This window comes from Canis aureus, chromosome 2 (genome assembly GCF_053574225.1).
Source record: "Canis aureus isolate CA01 chromosome 2, VMU_Caureus_v.1.0, whole genome shotgun sequence".
Classification (NCBI taxonomy): domain Eukaryota; kingdom Metazoa; phylum Chordata; class Mammalia; order Carnivora; family Canidae; genus Canis; species Canis aureus.
The window spans coordinates 62,094,648-62,101,554 of NC_135612.1; positions in this window are offsets into that span (position 1 = coordinate 62,094,648).

Sequence of the window (6,907 nt, forward strand, 5' to 3'; positions counted from 1 at the left end):
GTTCTTTTCAGTAGCAAAGCTATTGCCCAGAGCCTGAAGTCTGCCAGTCCTGCCTGGCTAACCAGCTGTTCCCTATTCTTTTTGACTCCCCATAAACACACACAATAACATGGGGCAAGGCCCTTCTCCTGGGACGCTTCCAGTGGCCGTAGCCACCTGGCCTGGAGCTAACACCCAGCGAGGGTTGGGACAGGTGCTTCTCCTAATGGTCCTCTGCCTCCATGTTTCTCCAATGAGCTCCACTGTAGGCCTGCACTGTGTGTCATCTGTGGTATGGGTCATTCCTGGCTTGGTTAGCAGCAGGATTCATTTCATTTAATCTGTTTGGAAATAGTTGAGTTTGATGACTTTCATGGTTTGGAAAACTATCAGTCTAACTATCTCAATGTATTTCTTTTGTCCCACTCTCCCTCTCTCTTCCTGGTGTTCCTGGTAAATGTATGTTAGGTGTTCTCACCATATCCTATCCTATCTTCCGTTTCCTTGGTTATGTTGGTGGTGGTGGTGCCTGTCAGTGCTTTATGCTGGGTGGTTTCATCTCACTTGTTTTACTAGTTCTCTTCCTGGCTGTTTCCATTCTGTCTTTAAACCCTTGTTTACCCATTAGGTTCTAGAATTTTGTAGCTTTCTGTCTAGAATTTACACTCAACTCTACAATATGCCATGCCACTTTTTACAGTTTCTAGTTGCCTGCGGAATTCTTCATGTCTTGGACATAATGTGCACAGTTGTTGAAGACTGTGTCTCCTTGATTCCCACTGCCCAGAGTTTCTAAAGGGATGTCTCTCTGGTCCATGATTTCTGCTAATTCTCAAGTATTGTTTTGACTTGTGTCCCTGGTTATCTTTTATTGTATGCTAGACATCATATTTGTAAATTATTATAGAATAATTTAAAGCTTAAGGTATTGTCTTTCTCCAGGGAAGATTTTATTTGCAATGCTGAGCAACTCAAGACATAAGAAAACCCAGGCTGTCTTAATCCACGTTGCAATTGTGAAGTCCTCTGGGGCATCCCAGACTGACTTACTCTCAGCTCATCCTTATTCTTGGGTGGGCTGGACCCCAGAATGGAGAGTGGCCTGCCTGGGGCCCCAGTCTTGGCCTGCCTTGGGTTTGACTTTTGTTCCCCTGCCCCAGGAGGCACACTTAGCCCAGTCTCTCAGGACCTCCCTCCCTCCACAGCAGGAGGCACCCTGATGTGTGGCTCATCTCTCTGGGTTCCCACTCTCTCCTGCCTGTCAGCCCTGACAGTTGCTTACTCTCTTGATGTTTGTATTTGTCTAGATTTGTTAGTTATTTTCATCAGAAAGGTAGATCTGTAGCTCACCCTTGCTGTATGTGGAAATTCTTCCTATGTATATGAAATAGGATGCCAATTGAGAGTGGCCGTCCTTCTCTTATTCCTGATTTTTAGCATGAATGCCTCCCGGGTATACTCTCATCAGGTAAGATGCTGCCTTCTGAGCCAATATATCTATTTTATCATACTAAAGAAGTATTTATTCATTTAATTGACTGAATAAAATATAAATAAAATGCATCCCCATTCTAGGGAGCTCATAGCCCAGTGGATGAGGCCGGGCTATAATGAACTGTTGCTTCTACATCCGGTTATAGCACAGACGTGACCATTTCTTCCCATCTCCACACATGCCACCTGCCTGACTGCTGTTGGCTCCCACATGGCTCCCTACTTCCACTTCTACTGCCCCAAACCTGGTCTTCATACAGCAGCCTGAGTGCACTTTTCATTTCTCTTCTACACATACAAGAAATCAGTAGTAGAATGATGGTACCCAGTACACTTTCCTCTATAGTCAATGGTTATTAACATCTTGTCCTATTTTCTTTCACTTCTCCAATCACTGGAAGGTGAGTTGAAGACATTGTCACACTCTACCCCGCAGTACTTCAGATGTCTCCAAAACTAAAGGCCACAATACTATTTTCATGTAACTATCTAACAACACCTAAAATCAATCAGTCCTGAGTGAAATTTCCAAATGGCTCCAATGTGTCTTTTAAGTTTTTTAAAATAAGGATCAAATCAAGGGTCATGCATTGCACTTGGTTGTCATAATTTTTTTTTTTTATAGATAGTCCCCCTATGCTGTTGTTTTTAAAATGACATTGGCCTTCTAAAGCATCAAGGCCCGTTTCTTGTGAAAAGTCCTCCCTTGTGCATTTGACTGCCTCCTGGTGGTGTGCTTTTACTTATTCTCGTATCCCCTGCATTTTGTCACCTGGAAGATAGGCATGTGGCTACACTGCCCCATATGTTAGCCACATGTGGCTATCAAGCATTTGAAAGGTAATAACTCTGAATTGAGTTGTGCTTTAAGTGTAAAATACACACCAGATTTCAAATACTTAGTACAAAATAATGTAAAATATTTTATTATGTGGATACTGGTTACATGTAGAAATAATATTTGGATATATTGGGTTAAACAAAAATTATTAAAAGCAGTTTTTTACTTTTTAAAAGTTACATATGTGAGTCACATATTTTATTGGATGGCTTTGGTGGGGAGGTCAGCTAGATTCCATCAAGCCCTTAGGAAGGGGGCTTCACAGGCGGGATTTGTCCTGGAGTCAGTTGCCCTCAGTGGGGCTGGGGCTGGTCACTCAGTAAAGGTGGTAGCTGCCAGATTTCTCCAATGCAAAGGCACATTTTTCTCTATAATTAGTAAGTCCTTTGTGGTGGTTCCCTATAGTTCTCTGGAACTCCTCTCTGAGGAAGAGCTTTCCTCCCCCATACCACAACCACCACCTCCTTTCCTTTTCTTCTCTGAATCTTAAAAATTATATGTTGTAACCAGTTTCATCATTATTCTTTTGTTGAAGCTTGAATTGTCCCCAGTACAACAGAAGCCCCGTCGAGCTAGCTCCTGTGTCCCTTTGCCATGACCCATCATTTCTTGAGCACTTTCTTATTTAATGTCACAACAAGATGTTCCCAGCCCAACCCTCCCTCCTCAAACCTGGAATCAGCGACTTCTCTAAGGAGCCCTGACTCCTTTTAGTAGAAAACGGTATTTACAAACCAAGAGCTGGGTGCCAGGTATGCTCATCGCTGTGGGGGTGTCATTGCTTCTGGGCCTTTCAGAGCACAGAGCTGGGGAATTAGGAACTTCTATCTCAGTTCAATTCTTTAATTCCTTTTTATTGTAGTAAAATACACAGAACATAAAATTGACCATCTTAATCATTCTTAGTAGACAGTTCAGTGGCAGTAGGTACATGCACATTATGCACCTGACTCAAATTTGTACTGCAAGATTTTGATGTCTTTAAAATGCATCTCACAAAGAATGTAAAGTCAGAGTACCTCTAATTTTTCCCTGTGATCCTGTTTCTTTCTTGTCTACTTCATTTTTGTCCTTGGCTGATTTCACTCCTCTTCTCTATCACCCCTGACTATACTTTTGGTCATAGGCTCTACCTCTCGGAACCTGGGTAATTTAGTATCCATGAATGAGATTGAAGATCTTCTTCAGTATCTGTCCTTGGTTCACTCATCTCTCATTCCATATCTTCATGCTAACTCCCCATTATTCAGATAGTTAGGATTAGAGGAGGTCAAGAGGGTGGACCCCCATGACTGGGTTAGTAGTGCCCTTGTAGGAGTCATGAGAGAGCTTGCTTCCCCTCTCTGCTCTCTGCCTTGTGAGGACAGAACTGTGGGAGATGCAATTCTGTTGTTTATAAGCTTCCTGGTTCAGGTGTTCTGCTACAGCAGCCCAGATGGACAGTGCCCTGGTTATTGGTAGTTGTGTGACTAGACTAAAAACATCAGAAAGGCTATGACCATGTCTGTGATTCACTGCTAAAAGCTTCAGCCCAGGGAGGGAATCTTCACCTGCCCTTGGGAGGAGGCTCAGGAAGACTTCTTTAGGATATCTGGCCAGCATTGACTGCTGTATTAATAAATGAGGTCTAGGTGAGGTGCAATACTCCTTCCTCTAGGAGAGCTATGTTCTTTCCTGAGCAAAGACTCCAAAGTCCAGTCGTTTCCTCATTAGATGATCAAGACTGAAAATTTCTATTTCCTATTTAAAACCATGACTTAAGGAACTACTGGGCCATGACACATGACAAACAGATGCACAGTACCCCCAGCACACACAGCAGGCTCTCCGCGGGGCTCCTCTTCCGTGGAGAAGGGAAAGAAATGTGTCCTAATTCAAAGAACTTCACCCACACTCAGCTGCCTGCAGTTAAGAGGAATAGCACAATGGAGCAGAAGAGAAAGAGGCCAGAGCCTGCTGCACCAGAGGTCCTCTGAGATGGGCTTAATTCAGAGTCGGGATCTAAGAGAAGAGATGTCAAGATCTTGAGATGTCAAAGAATGAGCCACAGTGAAACTTTTCTTACTCCACATGCCTCACTTTGTAGATGATAAACCACAGAGCCAGGAGGAGAGGTGGCATGAAATCACATGTTGTGCCTGCATCACCACGTCCTGAAACTGATGCTCTAGGTAAGGTGAGCACTAAGGGGAAACTGAGTTAGCAACTCAAACGTAGTACACTCACGATTCAATAAGAACCTAAGACAGGACAAGCAAAGATTAGACTAACCAGGATTGGTAAGAACCCATGGAAACAGGACTTCCAAAAACTGCTACTTATAATAAATTATTAATCACTTTTCTGAAGAGGAATGTGTAATTTGGCAGCATCCATCAAAAGATTTAAGTACACAAACCATCTGACTTAGCATATACTTAAAGAGTGCTGCCCTAGGGACATTCTTAGATAAACATTCTAAGACACATGGAGACATAGAGATGTCATTGAAGCAATATTAATATCACAAAGATGAAACAGCATAAATGTCCAACAATAAGGCATTGGTAGAAATATTCATACTTTTATATACTAGGATAATGCCAAAAAGCCATTAAAAATGACATGTTCAGGAGGATGTGGAGAAACAGGAACCCTGTGCAGTGTTGGTGGGAATGCAAACTGGTGCAGCCGCTGTGGAAAACAGTATGGTAGTTCCTCAAAAAAATTAAAGATGGAACTACCCTACGACCCTGTGATTCCACTTCTGGGTATTTACCCAAAAGGATTGGAAGCAGGGTCTCAGAGAGACATTTGTACACTGTACACAGAACCATGATTCACAATAGTTAAGAGGTGGAAGCAATCAAAGCACCCACCAACAGATAATTGGATAAACACAATGTGGCCCATCCACACAGTGGAACATTATTCAGCCTTAAACAGGAAGGATGTTCTGACACCTGCTATAACGTGGATGAACCTTGAGGACATTATGCTGAGCAAAATAAGCCAGTCACAAAAGAACAAATACTGTATGATTCCATTTATGTGAGCTTGGGGACTCAAATCCAAAGAAACAGATAGTAGATGGTGGGTGCCAGGGGCTAGGGGGAGGGTGGATGGTTAGTGTTTAATGGGGACAGAGTGGCAGATTCACAAGGTCAGTTCTGGAGACAGATGGTGGGGACGGCTACACGACAATGTGAATGTACTTAATGCCATGGAACTGGACACTTACCAATGTTGAGAGGGTACATTTTGTGTATGTCTGACCACAGGAAAAATAAATAAATAAAATAAAGAAAATACTTTAAAAATAAAGAAAAATATTTTGCTTCTAGTGAAACTCTTCACCAAAATAAAAACCTAGTTTTTGGTAAAACTAGCAAGAACTGTTAGATGTTTTTGGTGGGAAGGGGAAATTTTTTAAAAAAATTTTTTATTTAAAAAATAAAATAAAATAAAATAAAATAAAAAATAAAAATTTTTTATCTATTTATGATAGTCACACAGAGAGAGAGAGAGAGGCAGAGACACAGGCAGAGGGAGAAGCAGGCTCCATGCACCGGGAGCCCGACGTGGGATTTGATCCCGGGTCTCCAGGATCGCGCCCTGGGCCAAAGGCAGGTGCCAAACCGCTACGCCACCCAGGGATCCCTGGAAATTTTTAAAAATTTTCAGAAAAGCAATTTATTCACATGGGTGTATAATATATATTCTTTTAAAATGCCCATGCAAAAAAAATATAAATAAAATAAAATGCCCATGTACCTTTTTTTTAGTATGTAATTGTGCTTTATTTGGGGAAAGCAGATAATTCTCACAATGCAATGTTTATCCCACTGGTATACCGACTTGGTCCAAAGGAAAAGTCAGACACAGTGCTTGTAAAGAAAACAGCATTCCTCTGCCCCACTGCTGCCCATACCAGGGGGAAGGCTTGCCAGACAGAGCCGCTTTTAATCCCTTCAGCTCTTTCTTGTAAGGTTCACACAAACTGTTCATACACTTTAATCAAGGGATTCACTGCTACCTTAAAAACATTATCACGAACCCTAAAAAAAATAAACAAACATTATCACATATGTGCCCAAAGATGTAGGTACAGGGATGTCCAACCCATGGGTGTTTATAATAACAAGAAAGCTAGAAGCAACAATTGTTTGGATGGTTTGATAAACAATGGCCCTAAATATGCCCCAAAAGATTAAGGAGCCAGATATATTTAAATGACATGGCAAAACGATAAATAAATAAAATAAATAAATAAATAAATAAATAAATAAATAAATAAATAAATGACATGGCAAGAGATAAGTAACTACAGATGATAGAAATATAGAATAAAATGCTGATAGGAATTATCTTTGGACAGTGGGTGATATTAAAGATGAGTTTTTCATTGTGTATTCTATTTTCAAAACTCTCCTCAATAAATACATGCTTGCTTATAACCAGAGCGGGGGGCAATGGCATAGCAATACATCAAAGTCCCAGCTTGTAAAATCCTTTCCCAGATTCACTGTATCAGTCAGGATGCTTCCCTCAGGCCCGGGACGGCTCAGTTCAGACAAGCTGAGGCAGGACAGAGGACTGACTCCTGGATATCCT